General features: G+C 38.1%; 1 pseudogene; it reads right to left on the reverse strand.

The window, feature by feature from the left end:
- Window positions 1-1,486: 1,486 nt before the first annotated feature.
- On the reverse strand, window positions 1,487-7,634 carry LOC126487627 (fumarate hydratase, mitochondrial-like; annotated as a pseudogene).
- Window positions 7,635-16,513: the final 8,879 nt, after the last annotated feature.

Consider the following 16,513-nt stretch of genomic DNA (forward strand, 5'->3'; position numbering starts at 1 on the left):
TATACTTTTGTTTCCAACTTTGCAAGTGCACTTATTTTGCTATGTGTGTCAGTGATAAAATTACCTTTAAAATAGCAGTACCTGACCAACCATTTATTACCTTCCAAAGCATATGTGTTTGAGGGAGAAAACTATAGGCTTTTCACAAGGCTTGCAAGATATACAACTGAAGAATATCTAACTACTAAGATGCTTTATCTACAATTATAACATCGGACAGAAGCTCTAGAACTTGAGTGGTACATTCTCTGATGCAAACTAGCCACACAACAAAAGTCAAATGCACTAATGAATAATGTTACTCTTTATTCACAGCTTTTATTATTGATGCAGTACATACATGAGGTTTGAGTATGGCTTATCATTCAACTCAATATCCTCCAAGTAAGCAGAAATATGACTTACTTGGGTATCAAAGGATACTTATTCTTTTGTAGGCATATTTATTACATTTAAAAAATTCCTGTTTGTAAGTACATGAAAAAGAAACATTAAGCTTTGCTAAACGACTCATTTTTCAGAGTGCATAGTTTAAGAATGTTAGAATAATAATAGTGTCATACATTATTCTCAGATGAAAGGATGAGACAAGAAAGTGAGAGTCCTTGGCCTTCATCAATTCAGAGTGTATTGTTCAAAGACAAATAATTGCATTTCATTTTCTTTTGCTTATAGAAAATGGTTCCATTATCTTCACATGGCAGAATATGGGGAAATATAAATTTATCCAAAATAAAATGATTTTTAAGTGGCAGCATTAATATTTAAACTTAAATTTGCCTTACCTAGAAGTGTAGTTTCAGGTAGCAGAGATTACATGAATTGTTTTCAGAAATAATTGTTTCACAGTTTTAAGGGCCTTAAATGTTAACAGACATTGTTCTAACATTATATATATATTACCATTTGACATTTGAGCACAGTTAATGAAACTCAGTTTGCTGATTTGATTATGTTTGAAATCCAAGACATATTTCTCTGAAGAATGTTGTTAATGCCGGTGGTTGCAGCACACTTTAATTCCTCTGTCCATCAGGTTAAAAATGCTATTAGAAAATATTTTCCTTTTCTGACAAGTATATTTAAAGTGCTAATAAAAAAAGAAAACTTAGAATCTTAGAGTGAAAGGAATATTGGGTTTCAGATGATACAACTGAAAATTGTGCTAGAACAAAGCAAGTTCTGGAGAAATTAAGTGACTAATGAAAACTCAGTGTTCATGTGAAAGCATTTGGGGGTTTAAATACACCTGATTTCTACCTTGTTGTATAAGAATTCTTAAGGAATAGCTAATAATCACTATGCAGACTCAGTTTTCATTACTTTCCTGGATTTTGTTTCATAATTCCTTTTTAATGCTGTATTTTTAAAAGTTTCATGCAATTTTATTTTTATGTAAATTTACTTAAATAATTTTGGACTCAATATGTCCTTGGGTTTTACCCCCTCTTCAAACTACACTGGCATGAGGCCGCCAAGTTCACAGTCATTCCCCTATCCAAGAACTAAGAGTTGTCACCAACATTAAAGACTGGTTTTTAGCTTGTAGATTCGTTCTATGTTGAACTGGATTCTCCACCATACAGTTTTCTGTGAAGAAAGCATCTCCTTGTAGCTTTTCTTAGTATAACATATTCTTAACCATTATGGGCTTAAAAACATTCAGATAAAAAAGTCCATTGTTTTTTCAACACTAACAGCAATGACATAAAGTGCAACCATAGCCATCATTTAGTAGAGCTTACCATACTGGCATGATGCTGCTCCCTGGTTCATTTTCAGCCAAGATAGCTCTCTCAGTCATGACCAAGAACCAGAAAGCAGAAAACAATTATCATTTGCTATCTTGATCAGACTGCAGGCAGAAAAGTGTTCCTAGCCTTACTAAAGTCTTTCAGAACGCCACGAGAAGCCAGAACCTCAAATTTACTTAATGCAGTGACCAAAAGACAAGCCTATTAATGTAGCCACTTTAGCAACTTTTTCTGTGAAGTGAATCCTGGTGTTTTAACTAGTCCCAACAGCAGTGCCTCCAGCTGCAAGTTCATATATCATTGCCATGGTAGTTTTTATTCTTGCCACTGCATATGGGAATTGTTACACAAAAACACTGAATGTTGATCAAAGACTAAGTGTAACAGCATCCTGTGTATGAGTGTTCACCCAGGTTTGATGATTTCTACAAACTCTAGATCATACAGCTTTGGTAGTCCTGGTAACAGGACCTTGTGAACTTCCACCACAGCAACAATACGCATGGCTGTAGGAAAAGTGTCACTGGAGTTCTGGCTCATATTAGCATGATCATTGGTATGCACTGGCTTCTTGTTGCCAAGTTGACCTGTTAAGATCTCAATTTTTCTATTGCTAATGTCTTCATTTACATTTATATTTGTCTGGGTTCTTGATCTACAGTGCCACACCACAAGAGGAAAGTGATCATTTTAAATTGCCTTCAGCTACCTCAGGTGATGCCTTCATTACTGTACTAGAATTTATGGATAAAAACCATAATCCCGATTCACCTCAGCAGCAACATCAGCTCACTTTAAGGTGCCAAAAGTTTTAATGATTGAAATTGGCATCTGTCCCACCTTCAATCTTAAAGTTCATTATAAATCATACTGTCTTGCACCATAATACTTATCAGTTGTGATCTTTATTTTTCCGATGGTATAGTCAGTATGGAAGGAATTTTGGCTTTCCCTTTGAGTAGTGCCAGGGCCCAGCACAGGAGAACACCCACAGTCTCTGAGTTCACAGCTGGGGCTTACCTGCCTGCAAAAGGTGTAAGAGTGTGGTGCTGAGGAATGTGGGTAGAAAGCTGAGCCTAAAGGCTCACTCCGACATTGATTTATAATGTGTTTTTAAAAGTAGTGAGAACCCAGACAAATATTCTATGAGCAAACATGTAGGATAAGGTAAGTCATACCTGAGTAGTAATAAATTAATTTTGAAGTTTAAAAACCATTAAACGCATTATTGAAATTGTGAGTCATTGCAAAACATTTAGTTAGCTGTATATAAAATCCCATGATGAATCATTAAAATGGGCATGTGGAATTGAAGAGACATGAGAACTATAGTATTTGAGAATCTGAAAACACACAAATGTATATTTTAAAGATAAAAAACAATATAGAATATAACAATTATAGTTGCTACCCATGGTTGTACATGAAAAAAAGGAAATGGGAGTATATATGAAAAGAAGTAAATGCTCATGTGATAAACTGAAATAAAACAAGAGTGAGGTATTTCATAGCTTGAAGGCGTAAGTCATAAACAATCCCACACCAGTTTAGAATTATGATCAATAGGGTAGTATTTATTTAAAGGGGAAACAACTTACAGATCACTGTCCCAGACAACAGCCCTCTGCGCAATCAGGAAGGGAGTCTAGTCGCCACTGGAAACGGACCAGGAAACAAAGAGAGCGTGAGGAGGGAAGTGGCCGCTTTTTTTTTAATTAATTTATTTATTTATTTATTAAAGATTTCTGTCTCTTCCCCACCGCCGCCTCCCCTTTCCCTCCCCCTCCCCCAATCAAGTCCCCCTCCCTCATCAGCCCAAAAAGCAATCAGGGTTCTCTGCCCTGTGGGAAGTCCAAGGACCACCCACCTCCATCCAGGTCTAGTAAGGTGAGCATCCACGAAACTGCCTAGGCTCCCACGTAACCAATAGGTCCAGTAGAATCAAAAACCCGTTGCCATTGTTCTTGAGGTCTCAGTAGTCCTCCTTGTCCGCTATGTTCAGCGAGACCAGTTTTGACCCAGGCTTTTTCAGACCCAGGCCAGCTGGCCTTGGTGAGTTCCCAATCCCCATTGTCTCAGTGTATGGGTGCACCCCTCCCGGTCCTAAGTTCCTTGCTTGTGCTCTCTCTCCTTCTGCTCCTGATTTGGACCTTGAGATTTCAGTCCGGTGCTCCAATGTGGTTCTCTGTCTCTGTCTCCTTTCATCGCCTGATGAAGTTTAATATTCAGGAGAAATATTCAGGATTTTCTTTGGGTTCTCCTTCTTATTTAGCTTCTCTAAGAACCCGAATTATAGGTTCAATGTCCTTTATTTATGGCTAGAAACCAAATATGAGTGAGAACATTCCATGTTCCTCTTTTTGGGTCTGGCTTACCTCACTCAGGATGGTGTTTTCTATTTCCATCCATTTGCCTGCAAACTTCAAGAAGTCCTTGTTTTTTACTGCTGAGTAGTACTCTAATATGCATATATTCCATACTTTCTTCATCCATTCTTCAATTGAAGGGCATCTAGGTTGTTTCCAGGTTCTGGCTATTACAAACAATGCTGCTATAAACATAGTAGAGCATATACGTTTGTTGTGTGATAAGGCCTCTCTTGGGTATATTCCCAAGAGTGGTATTGCTGGGTCCATGGGTAGGTTGATCCCAAATTTCCTGAGAAACCTCCACACTGCTTTCCAGAGTGGTTGCACAAGTTTGCATTCCCACCAGCAATGGATGAGTGTACCCCTTTCTCCACAACCACGCCACAATGGGCTGGTATCTCAGCGGCTATTGGCTGGAGGAGTGTAAGGACCTCCTGCAACAATAGCTTGTTCATCTGTGAAGTAAATTTGAGCTTCCTTTGTGAGTTCCAAAAGCCAATTAAATCATACAAATAGCTTTTGGTGTCCCTTAATATTATAAACTTTTTTAGAAGGTAATTGTGAACAGTGAACGATAGATAGATAGATAGGTAGTATGGCGTAGGATGTGTTGCTTTCATTGGTTGAATAAAGAGACTGTCGTGGCCTTTTGATAGGGCAGAAACTTAGGAAGGTGGGGAAGACAGAACTGGGAGGAAGAGCAGAGTCAGAGAGCCACCCACCATGAGGCTGCCAGGTCAGACATGCTGAATCTTTCTTGGTAAGCCGTGACCTTGTGGTGAACACAGGTTATTAGAAATGGGTTAAATCAAGATGTGAGAGTTCGCCAATAAGAGGCTAAAAATAATGGCCCAGGCAGCTTTTTTAAGAGAAAACTTCCTGACTCAGCAGCCATACAAAACAAAAGCTGCACAGTTTTAAAACATGGCTTTCTGAGCCCTGCCACTGGTGCAAACTCTGGCTATGGAGCATTTGTGTGTCTGCTTAGGATTGGAAGGAAAGTGGCTGAAACCATGCCTGTGACTCACCACTCCCTGTTTGGGCAGGCAGCGGGATCAGGTTTACTAGGCGTGCACAAGCTGGAGAGCATGGTAGATTTCTGCCGCCATGCAAGGAGATGTTTCCAGGCTGCGCAGTGCTCTGCATGGCAGATTGGGCTGTAACTCAAATAAAAAAAAGTTTATATGCCACAGGCTTAGTCTCAGAGTTAAAGTGCTGAGTTTGCCTCCTACCTGGTGGCCCCAGAGCTAGCAGAAATGGTCCATTCACCATTTTGAAATTGGAGAGAGGTGGAGCCAACATCCAGAGCAGCTCTGCCATGCTAGTGGTGCAGTGCACAAGGGAGGCACAAGGGACTTCACCATGTTGGACTGGGCAGGGCAAGCAGGCAGTACCTGTATTTGATTGTCACTGCTTAATTCTTAAGAGCTTAGTATTTTAAAAGCTCTTCAAGATAGTAGAGAATTAGAGACAATGCAATAGGACAGATTCAGACATAAAATACCTCTAAATGGGTCATAGGGTTAGATAGACATACATAGGCTTGGGAGAGAAAAAAAAAGAGTATTAAAAGTTCATAGCAGCATAGTTTGTAATAGCCAGAACCTGGAAACAACCTAGATGCCCTTCAATTGAAGAACGGATGAAGAAAGTATGGAATATATACATATTAGAGTACTACTCAGCAGTAAAAAACAAGGACTTCTTGAAGTTTGCATGCAAGTGGATGGAAATAGAAAACACTATCCTGAGTGAGGTAAGCCAGACCCAAAAAGAGGAACATGGGATGTACTCACTCATATTTGGTTTCTAGCCATAAATAAAGGACATTAAGCCTATAATTCAAGATCTTAGAGAAGCTAAATAAGAAGGAGAACCCAAAGAAAAACATATAGGCATCCTCCTGAACATTAACCTTCATCAGGCAATGAAAGGAGACAAGAGACAGAGACAGAGACCCACATTGGAGCACCGGACTGAAATCTCAAGGTCCAAATCAGGAGCAGAAGGAGAGAGAGCATGAGCAAGGAACTCAGGACAGCAAGAGGTACACCCACACACTGAGACAATGGGGATGTTCTATCGGGAACTCACCAAGGCCAGCTGGCCTGGGTCTGAAAAAGCCTGGGATAAAACCAGACTCGCTGATGTTATGTTGTAGAATCAGAACACAATCTCAGACACATGAGGAGTTTGATTTCTTAGGGTGCTATGAAAACCTCTAAAGAACTCAAGCAATTGCCAATTTGGTTGCTTACCAAAAACTGACTGTAAGGCCCTATTGCTTAAGACAACATTTACATTTATCATTGAACATGGAACAGTTATGCTGGTGCCTAGCTAGAGCCTTCACCATGTCTGAGTCTGTGGTTCTACTGCACCTGGGGTCTTTGTTGATATCCATAACCAATGTTGCCACCAAGGCCACAGAGATGCCCATTGTCTATGCCACCATAATTTTGGTGTCCAACGTTCATGCTGCCCCTGGGGGCCATTTTGATCTGTGTGACCTGTGCTGCTACCAGGGGACATGATTACATATGGGCCTGAGTTGTTGCCTAGGGCCATGCTGGATATGTGGCATTCCAGCAGCCAGGATCTGTGTTGATATTTATGGCTTCAGTAACCATGGAAGACCATGTAATTGACAGGGGTCTGGTCAGACACCTGAGTCCATGGTGTCTGAAGACCACGTTGCCACCAGGGCCATGCTAATCTGGATGGTTTGGGCTGCCACCCAGGGCCATAGCAAAATCTGAGCTCAGGATGCAGGGTGGGGCCATGTCTGGGTCTGTGGCCCTATTGTAGCCAGGGTCTGTCAGGGGAGGTCCTTCTACTCCTCCAACCAATAGCTGTTGAGATACCAGCCTTTTGGGGCGTGGTCTCTCTCCCCTTAAAAAAGCGCCTACTTCCCTCCGCTCGCTCTCTTCACTTCCTGCTCCACCAACGACTAGACTCCCTTTCTGGTTGCGCAGAGGGCTATTGTCTAGGATGGTGATCTGTAAGTTTTTTCCTCTTTAAATAAATACCACCCTATTAATCATAATTCCAAACTGGTGTGGCATTGTTCGTGACTTATGCCTTCAAGGGTCTGTGTTGTTATCTGTGGTTCCTGACACCACTGAAGGCCATGCTGATACCAGAGCTTTGGAACACCACCTAGGGCCACATTTGTGTCTAAGGGCTGTGCTATCACTGGAGCCATGCTGATCAGTGGTGGCCTGTCTACTACTTGGGGCCAAGGTTACATCTGAGCATGGGCTGCTGGTGAGGACCATGTCTGAGTCTGTGGTTCTACCACAACTGGGATTTGTGTTTATGTCTGTGGCCCGTGGTGCCACCTAAGGCCACACAAATTCTTGGGAGTCTAGGCAGCAACCTGTGGCCATGTTTGTACCCAAGGGCCATGTCACCACTAGAGCTACATAGTATCTCAGTGGCCTGTGGTGTTACCTTGGGTCATGGTGTTATCCAGGTCAGGACTGCTGCCAAGGGCTATGTCTGGGTTCATGGTCCTACTTCAGCTAGGATCTATGTTGATGTCTTTAGATTCTGAAACCATCAAAGGGCATGCTGATGTCAGGGGTCTGGGCATCCACATGGATCTATGTTGATCTCTGAGGGCTACTTTGCCATGGGGGTCATACCAATGAGCGGCCTGCACTGCCACCTGGTCCATGGTTACATTCAAGCCTGGGCTGCTACCAAGGACCATGTCAGGGTCTGTGGCCCTACCTCAGGCATATTCTTGGTTGATTACCTGTGGCCATGTTGGTGTCTAAGGGCTGTGCTGACATCAGGGTGATGTCAGTTATGGTGGCCTGTGCTTCCACATGGGTCCATATTGTTGACTGGGTTCAGACTTCTACCATTGACCTTGTATGGGTCTGTGGCCTAAGAGAAGCCAGGTTCTGGATTGATATCCATGGCTCCTGTTGCCACCACTGGCTGTGCGGATGCCCAGGGTCTGGATAGTCACCTGAGACCATGATGGTGTTTGCAGGCCTGGCTGCCACCAGGGCCACAGTGATCTGGGAGGTCTGTACTGCCACCTAGGCCATGTTGACATCTTGGCCTGAGCTGCTGCTGAGGGCTATATTTGGGTCCATGGTTCTATGTCCATGGCCTGTTTACCACAGGAGGTCATAGAAAATATACATGTTGAAATCCAAGGACTGTACTGAGCCAGTTACACCCCTCACTGGTCCTGACATAGGTGGTCCCTGCACTTAAGAGAGAAGGTTGCATCCCTTACCACAGTCTAGGAGAGCTAGTTCTGGCCCTCGCCTGAGCTCGCCAGTCCCAGTTGTCTGATCTGATCAGCTGAGCTACCGACCACCCAGACCCACATCCTGGTTCTTGGATTGTCCTCCCCCCATATCTAACTCATATATGACCTGTTGGAGAGCATGAAGGAACTGGTCCTGTAGAATGATAACTAGAAGATCTCCATGATTGTGACAATAGGTGCTTATCTGAGAGGAGTTTTGGTAAGGGTTGAGTATGGATGGTGTACCAGAGGCCTTGAACCAGACCAGTGACTCACTGAAATGATTTTTTTGTGGATTGGGCTTATTGGACAAGAGGTATTACTTGACACACCAAAGCTACCAATACCACTTGGATGAATGAAGAAATCAGAAAGACAGAGGGGCAAGATAGTTTTTATGTGTTTGTTTTTTGTTCTCTTTCGTTTTGTTTTTAATTAATTTGAGGGTGTTCTTTTGGGAAGAATGCTACAGGTTGAGGGGCAGACATGGAGTGACTGGGAAGTGGGACTGAGGTACATGATGTGAAATTTCCCAAGAACAAATAAAGAATTATGTTTTAAAAAATTAAAAGAAAAGGAAAGAAAAGAAAAGCTCCTGAGACTAGACAGGTACATGGACCTAAGGGAAAACTAATTGCTGTTGTTCTGCTAAGGGAGCACAGCAATAAAATGTCTCCTAATGACATTCAGTGTCTTTGTCAGCCGGCATTAGCAAAGCTTTCTCCTGCAGGAAATGGGAACTAATAGAGAGACCCACAGCTGTACAATGTACAGAAAGTGAGAGATCTTGGAAGACTCACTAAATGGGATGTCTTTATAAACCCCTTCCCATTTTTTCTCTACATTTTGTAGAGCTCAATAAAAATCAATAAAATAAAAAAAAAAAAGAAACCCATTGCACAATAAAAAAAAAAAAAACCTCCCCTTAGGGTTCTGGGAGCTGTGTGGAAGATTGATTGTAAAAACCACTAGGGATAAACAACACCAAAGAAAGTGTGCCTTCCAGAACAGGACTGGCATGCATATGAACTCATAGAGGATGTGGTAGCACATACAGAGCCTGCACAGGTCTAAGGCAGATGTAATTCCAACACAGAGAATGGAAGTAGAAACAAGCTCTCACTTGGTTACAGTTCTACCTCTAAACAAGAAGCTATTCCAAGTGTCAACCATTCTCAAAAGAAAAATTAATTTTCTGCAATAAATTTTCACCGAGTATAAAAACCAGAATGAATGGCATCCCCAGCAGTGGACTGCCAATGCAAAACAAATGTAATGGTATTTGTTTGTTTGTTTTGTTTTATTTCTAAATGATTTATTAGGGCTTTTTAAAAACCTTACTAGTCTTTTGCTTAAGCATTATGGTTTCTGATTTTGTGTTTCTGTAGCTTGTGTGTGTATGTGTGTGTATATATATGTATTATTTTTATGTGTGTGTTTTTCATGCCTTTTTATTCTTTTTGTTTTATTTTTATTTTAGTTTGTTTTTTATTTGCATGCTTGTTTTCTAAAGAGAGAGAGAAAGGCATGGAGTTGGATGAGTGGGGAGATGGGGATGATCTGGAAGAGATGGTGGAGGAGAAACTGTGATTAGAATTTATTTTATAAAGACTTACTTAAGAAAAAGAACCAAAACTTAGGTACATAATTTTTATGCCTAGGAAGAATCATAGCACTATTTAACATCTAATGGGATTCCCTATAGGAATATACTTATATATCAATAATTAAATCAAAAATATTGTCAAGTCCATAGCCCAAAAATGCAGAAAGATATCAAGTCCATCAAACTCAAGAAATATTTCTATCTTGAATATCTTCTAACTGTAATGAGTGATTGATAGAAATGTTTCTCGGCTCTTTCATTATCACAACATTCTTTCCTATAAAGTTACAAATGAAACAGGCCTAATTTAGTTTTTCACAAATTTTATGAAAATATGACTAATGTCGCTTATACAAGAAAAGAAGAACTGTATTGAACTCTAAGGAAAACTCTTACTAAGGTAAGCTTCTGTAGATGATATATGTGTATACTCATAGGTGTATGTATGTATGTATAGGTGTGTGTGTGTGTGAGTGTGTATTTATTTATACACAATGCATGATATATATGAATAAATTCATTTAAAATACTTTCTTTTTGATGTACAGTTTAGGTAAAGAAATACTTTACTTTGTGCTTGGTTTTGTCATTTTATACTTGTTGGAGTAAGATAAGTTTGCTTCAAATGATTAATCTCCTCTCGTACTTACTTATACATTGATATCAAATTAATTAATTTTCAAATAATAAATGTCAGTATTATAGCATTAATTACCTAAATACTTTTGTAAGAATTAACTTTAAAATCATATTTCTTGATTTTGATCATTGATCAATAAATATATTTGGAAATATTTATAAACATATCTTCCATTTTGAAATGGAATATATAAAGGTTCTATAGGTTGACAGCAAAAAAGAATAAAGATAGATAAAAATTAGAGACATAAATGTATTTCATATATTTTATTCTCCTTTTTATTGATGGCCAAAACATTAATCTGTTTTTTTTTTTAGTCATAGTACTAAGGCATAAGGAAATATGCATTTTTAAAGAAAGAAAGCTTAACTAATTTTATCTAGTTACAGAGTACTTAGAAATGACCAGTTTTAATAAGTGAAATATACTTTAGATTCTTAGGGAATACACGTGCGTTCATGTTAAGTTACTTGAGTAGATGAGCATTCTAGGTCTTGACCCACATACTGTGATGATGGATTTAATGCTTTATAACGTGCAAAGTAATATTTACTGTGTATCCTCATTTGCATTAAGTTGCTTTATGTTAGAGTAATAAGAGCCTTATGTTAAGTTTATTAGAGTAGTATTAAGATTAAGACCTCCAGAATTTTCTCCATCTGTTAACTGAAATAACATTTCCTTCTGAAGGCAGAGCAAAATAAATGTATTTCAATTAAGCTACTTGTTTCATAGCCATAGGATTTATTTTTTCATTATATATTTTCAATGTCTGTGGGAGTTGGAGAAGATGCAAGGTAATGGTGCTTTTATTAAAATGCTTGACTCTAGTCAAGAAAAAAATAAATATTTTTAATGAAAACATTTTACAAATTAAAGGCAAGGCACAAACCTAGAACAAATTCAAACATATCATTATAAAATTTCATATTGTACCTACTTAATATTTTTATGCACATAAACATTAAAGAAAACAAGTATCAGGCTAGTATGTCTGTTCTGAATTAAATCTTGCACTCTTTTGTTACTTATTTAGTTCAATTGCAGTTATGGATAATTGCCAAGCCTATTTAAGGATAGGAATGAGATCCTACCTTGATGATAACCTAAATTAAAAAAGTATTTATTTTATGTGTATGAGTGTTTTGTCAGAATATGTCTGTGTCCCATGTTCTTGCAGTACTTATAATGACCAGAAAAGGGCATAAGATACACTGTAGCTGGTTGTGAGCCACTATATCGATGCTGGGAACTGAACCCAAGTCATCTGCAAGAGCAGCCAGGGCTCTTAACTCCTGAACCATCTCTCTAGCTCCAGATAATTTTAAACACATGCATGTTCAGCTAAGTAAGGAAAATATCTGACATAACAATTGAATATACCTTATTTCTTAGATATTACTGTAATCACAAAATGATTTTATATGATCAAATAGTTTATCAAGAAATACTGCGTCTCCATTTTGTAATTATTTATGATTTATATTGAATGAAAATATTTCCCTGTAATAGCTATTCTTTCACTCTTCTATTTATATGGTTGTTCTCTGATAAATGGTCTTTTGATCTCAATATTTCATTACTGTCATTTCTACAATATATATTTCTTATACTCAAGTATAAACTTGTTTTTGAGACAGGGTTTCTTTGTGCAACTCTGGTTGTCCTGGAACTCCCTCTGCAGATCAGGCTAGCCCCAAACTCAAAGAGATTTGCCTATCTCTGCCTCCCCACTGCTGGGACTAAAGGTAATGTGCCACCACTGCCTGGTTCAGTATAATTTTTTTTAAAAACAAAACTAAACATCTGCCAATAACCTAGGGAGACAAATGAAGTGTATCATTCAACATTGATTTTTCTCTTATGAGTTGCATGTCCACAGTATTCTTTCTACTTTACTTCCAACAAAATCTACCATAATATGATATCTGTATGCTTATACATAAAGACATAATGCTTTTGAATTTACTGTACTTTAAATAGAACAAGAGCTATGAGACTAAAGATTAAAATTGTGATACTTGAACATTAAGAGAACAGTAAATTAAAAATTCAGTCATTCTGCTCAAATTGCATAAAAATGTATTATTCATTACAAATAAGCAATAGATTATTTCAAAATTGTGGAATACAAAAAAAAGTTCTTCATTTCTCATTGAAAGATACAAAAAGTAGAATCAATTGAGAAGTACATAGTTTATTATAAATGGAATATTTATAAAATTTTAGCTATGATTTAAGAAAAGTGCAGGTAAATGATAATCAAATGCATTTATTTTAAGAAACAAGGCCGGGCGGTGGTGGTGCACGCCTTTAATCCCAGCACTCGGGAGACAGAGGCAGGCGGATCTCTGTGAGTTCGAGACCAGCTTGGTCTACAGAGCTAGTTCCAGGACAGGCTCCAAAGCCACAGAGAAACCCTGTCTCAAAAAAAAAAAAAAAAAAAAAAAAAAAAAAAAAAAAAAAGAAACAAGAGTAGAATAATTTACATTATAATGAAGCTGATATAAAGCTCACCTCTGACAAAGTTTTCCTTTATTAATACTTTGAATATCAAGATAATTGCTTTTTGCATTTGGTTTCTATACTAAAAATGTTTGTGACTCTATCTTGTCCACATTGGGTGGAATCCAACCTCTCAATCTTATTCAGCTGGATTACTTAATAAGAACTAGGACAAAAGAAATACAAAAGTGTGGGGAAAGAAGTGTGCTCCAAGAAGAAAATTGTAACCAATCCAGACCATCAAATTCCCAGTATAGAACAGTAGCCTTCTGAGTAAACGAAGATTTTCCTGGGTAGGGAGGATAAAATATTTCCAGGTCTTATAAGACATGGGAGACAAAATTTTTTAATTCCTTGTTTTATAATATTTTATAGAAATGACTAATATTTAATAATTTCTACAAATCCTTCCACTTTTTATCTTAAACACCCTTTCCTTCAAGCCCATTAAGAAGCTGGCTCTTTTTTTGTCCTATCTTGGAGTATGAATCTGCAATGTAAATGGAATACTTTAGGAAATATTCTTAAAGAGATTTTAAAATGACCTTAACTTCATAAAATTTACTCTCTAAAATCTGCTTACTAATTATTCATGGCTGTCTAGGTTTTCTGTCCTTCATTCCTTCCTTCTCTCACACATTACTTCATGACTGAAGGTTTCCCTCCCTCCTCTGCTCCCAGTCCCTGGCCTCTACATTCCCTCTCCTCCAGAGACACTCCTCCTCCCTGCCCTTCAGAAAAGGGCAGGCCTCAGAGGCATATCAAGTTACCATAAGACTAGGCAACTCCTCTCATATTAAGGTTGGACCAGGCAACCCAATAAGAGGAAAAGGGTTCCAAAAGAACCAGAGACAGCCCCCACCCCCACTATTAGAAGTCCCACAGAAGCACCAAGATATACAGACTTATATGCAGAGGACCTAGAGTAGACCAATACAACGATTGTTCAGTCTATGTGAATCTCTATGAACTGAGGTTAATTGATTCTGTGGTGTCCTCAAACCCTCTGGCTCCTTACAATCCTTTGTCCGCATCTTCTTCAGGATTCCCGAGATCCACCTAATGTTTGTTTGTGGGTCTCTGCATCTGTTTCCATCAGTTGCTAGATGAAGCCTCTCTGATGACAATTTGGCTAGGCAACAATCTGTGAGTATAGCAGAATATCATTAGTAATCTTTATTATTATTATTATTATTATTATTATTATTATTATTATTATTTTGTCAGTCATGTTAGATTCTATCCTACGTCTCTGAGTTACCAGTCTCTGGGTCCTGGCCCTCTAGGCATTTTTAGAGGTAGACTCCCTTTCATGGTATGGGTCTCAATTTGAGATATTCATTGGTTGGTCACTCCCACAAGTTCTGTGCCAACTTCATCCCAGCACATCTTGCATTCAAGACCAATTGTAGAACAAAGGTTTTATGGCTGGGTGATATCCCAATTCCTCACTGGAAGTCACTTGCATCCAAAAAATGGCCAGATTAGGATCTATATTCCCCATTATTAGGAGTTTGTGCTAGGATCACCCTCCTAAATTCCTGTGAGGTTCCATTGCATTAGGTTTCTACCTCATCCCCCAAATGTTCCCAATTACAGCTGTCTCTCCCAGTAGACTCTCCTTGATCACTTCTCCACCTAATCCCTCCTGTTCCCATCCCCAGCATCCTCCAATGCACTCATGAAAACTATTCTGCTTCCCATTCCCATGGAGGTCCTTGTATCCCCCTTTGAGCCCTCCTTGTTACCTAGCCTCCCTAGGTCTGTGGATTGTAGCCTGGTTATCCTTTACTTTACAGCTAATATCCGCTTGTAAATGAGTGCATACTATGTTTGTGTTTCTGAGTCTGTGTCATCTCACTCAGGATGATTTTTTTTTCTAGTTCCATTTTCTGCAAATTTCCTGATTTTATTTTTAACATCTATGTAATGTTCCATTGTGTAAATATAACACAGTTTCTTAATTTTTTGGTTGAGGAACATATAGGTTGTTTCCAGGTTCCAGCTATCACAAATAAAGATGCTATGAACATAATTGAGCAAGTATAATTGTGGTAGGATGGAGTGTCCTTTGGGTATATACCCAGCAGATCATGATCCACCACTTACTACAGAGAAATTTCAGAAAAAGACTGAATAATCACATCAAAAGCAAATATCATCTTTCAACATTATATATTTAGTTTTTACTTCCAGCTGATCTAGACAGGTATAAGCAAAGATATGTACCTGTCCACAGAACTCTGTAAATATGTAGAACCTTCATTGTGTGAAACAGTATTAATACTTTGCTTAAAAAGGTCAAATGGGATATGAAAACCAAGTGAATTTCTACTAGCATTATACGTTAGTAAGTACCCACACCTCCATTTCCCTCAGCATCATTTAGAGTACCAGAACTATTTTGGTAAAGTAAACCTACATAATAACATGTAAACCTATATGATAACATTCAGAATGGACTATAGTACATTAGAATGTAGAGCACATGTGAAGTTGGGTGTATGAAGATTGAAAAAATAAATTATTGCCTTATCAAAACTGTTTTTTTCTAATATTTTCTCCTTCATATTTTGCTTTTCCTTCTTTGGAAATGAAAATGAAAAAAAATCATGAAAAATGATACATTAGGCAATAGTAATATTGTTGAAGTTTTAGAAATACATATGTGTTTGGTGAATATTAAAGGATCATTTACTATTACTGGTCAGATGAACAAATGATCTTGAAATGACAATCATTATTGAAATGGTACATCTGGATCAATCATAAACAAAAATTTAATGACTTCCATTGCATTATTTTCTCATTTTGGTGGTTTTCTTTTAGTATTCTAGATCTGACACACACACACTTTTGTATATAAGTATATATCTGTAAATTGTGATTGACAAAATTAGGCGTAAATCTCAGTTTCAACAGTACATTGCACAAATATGTGACCTTAATAATCCAGAGAAGTGCATTAGTTTCAAAGCTATAATACTCAGAGACTTTAAGAAATTACAGAAATATGACTTTAGATAGTAAAGCTGAGATAGAGAGTAATTTTCATTATCACATTTTCCTATATGAGTTATTTAACCTACTTGGTTATATTTTGAAATTTTCCCAATTTAAAGACAAATAAACTAAAATAATTTATGTTTTGTGTATTCTAGGATTGATGGTTTATATTTTAGAAAGACCTTGATTTGATGATATTGCCAATGGTTACATACTTCCAGATAAAAATATTTTTTCTGTAAAGCAAAAGCTCACTAAAAGTTGCTATGTATCTATGCCTGAATTTTCTACTCCTTTGCTTTCTAAATCTAATGAGAGAAATCACACGAGCCACCTTTATCTTGAGATAAAAAACACTTTCTA

Source organism: Alexandromys fortis, unplaced genomic scaffold (genome assembly GCF_014885135.2).
Source record: "Alexandromys fortis isolate MF-2015 unplaced genomic scaffold, M_Fortis_MF-2015_v1.1 scaffold_175, whole genome shotgun sequence".
Taxonomy (NCBI): Eukaryota; Metazoa; Chordata; class Mammalia; order Rodentia; family Cricetidae; genus Alexandromys; species Alexandromys fortis.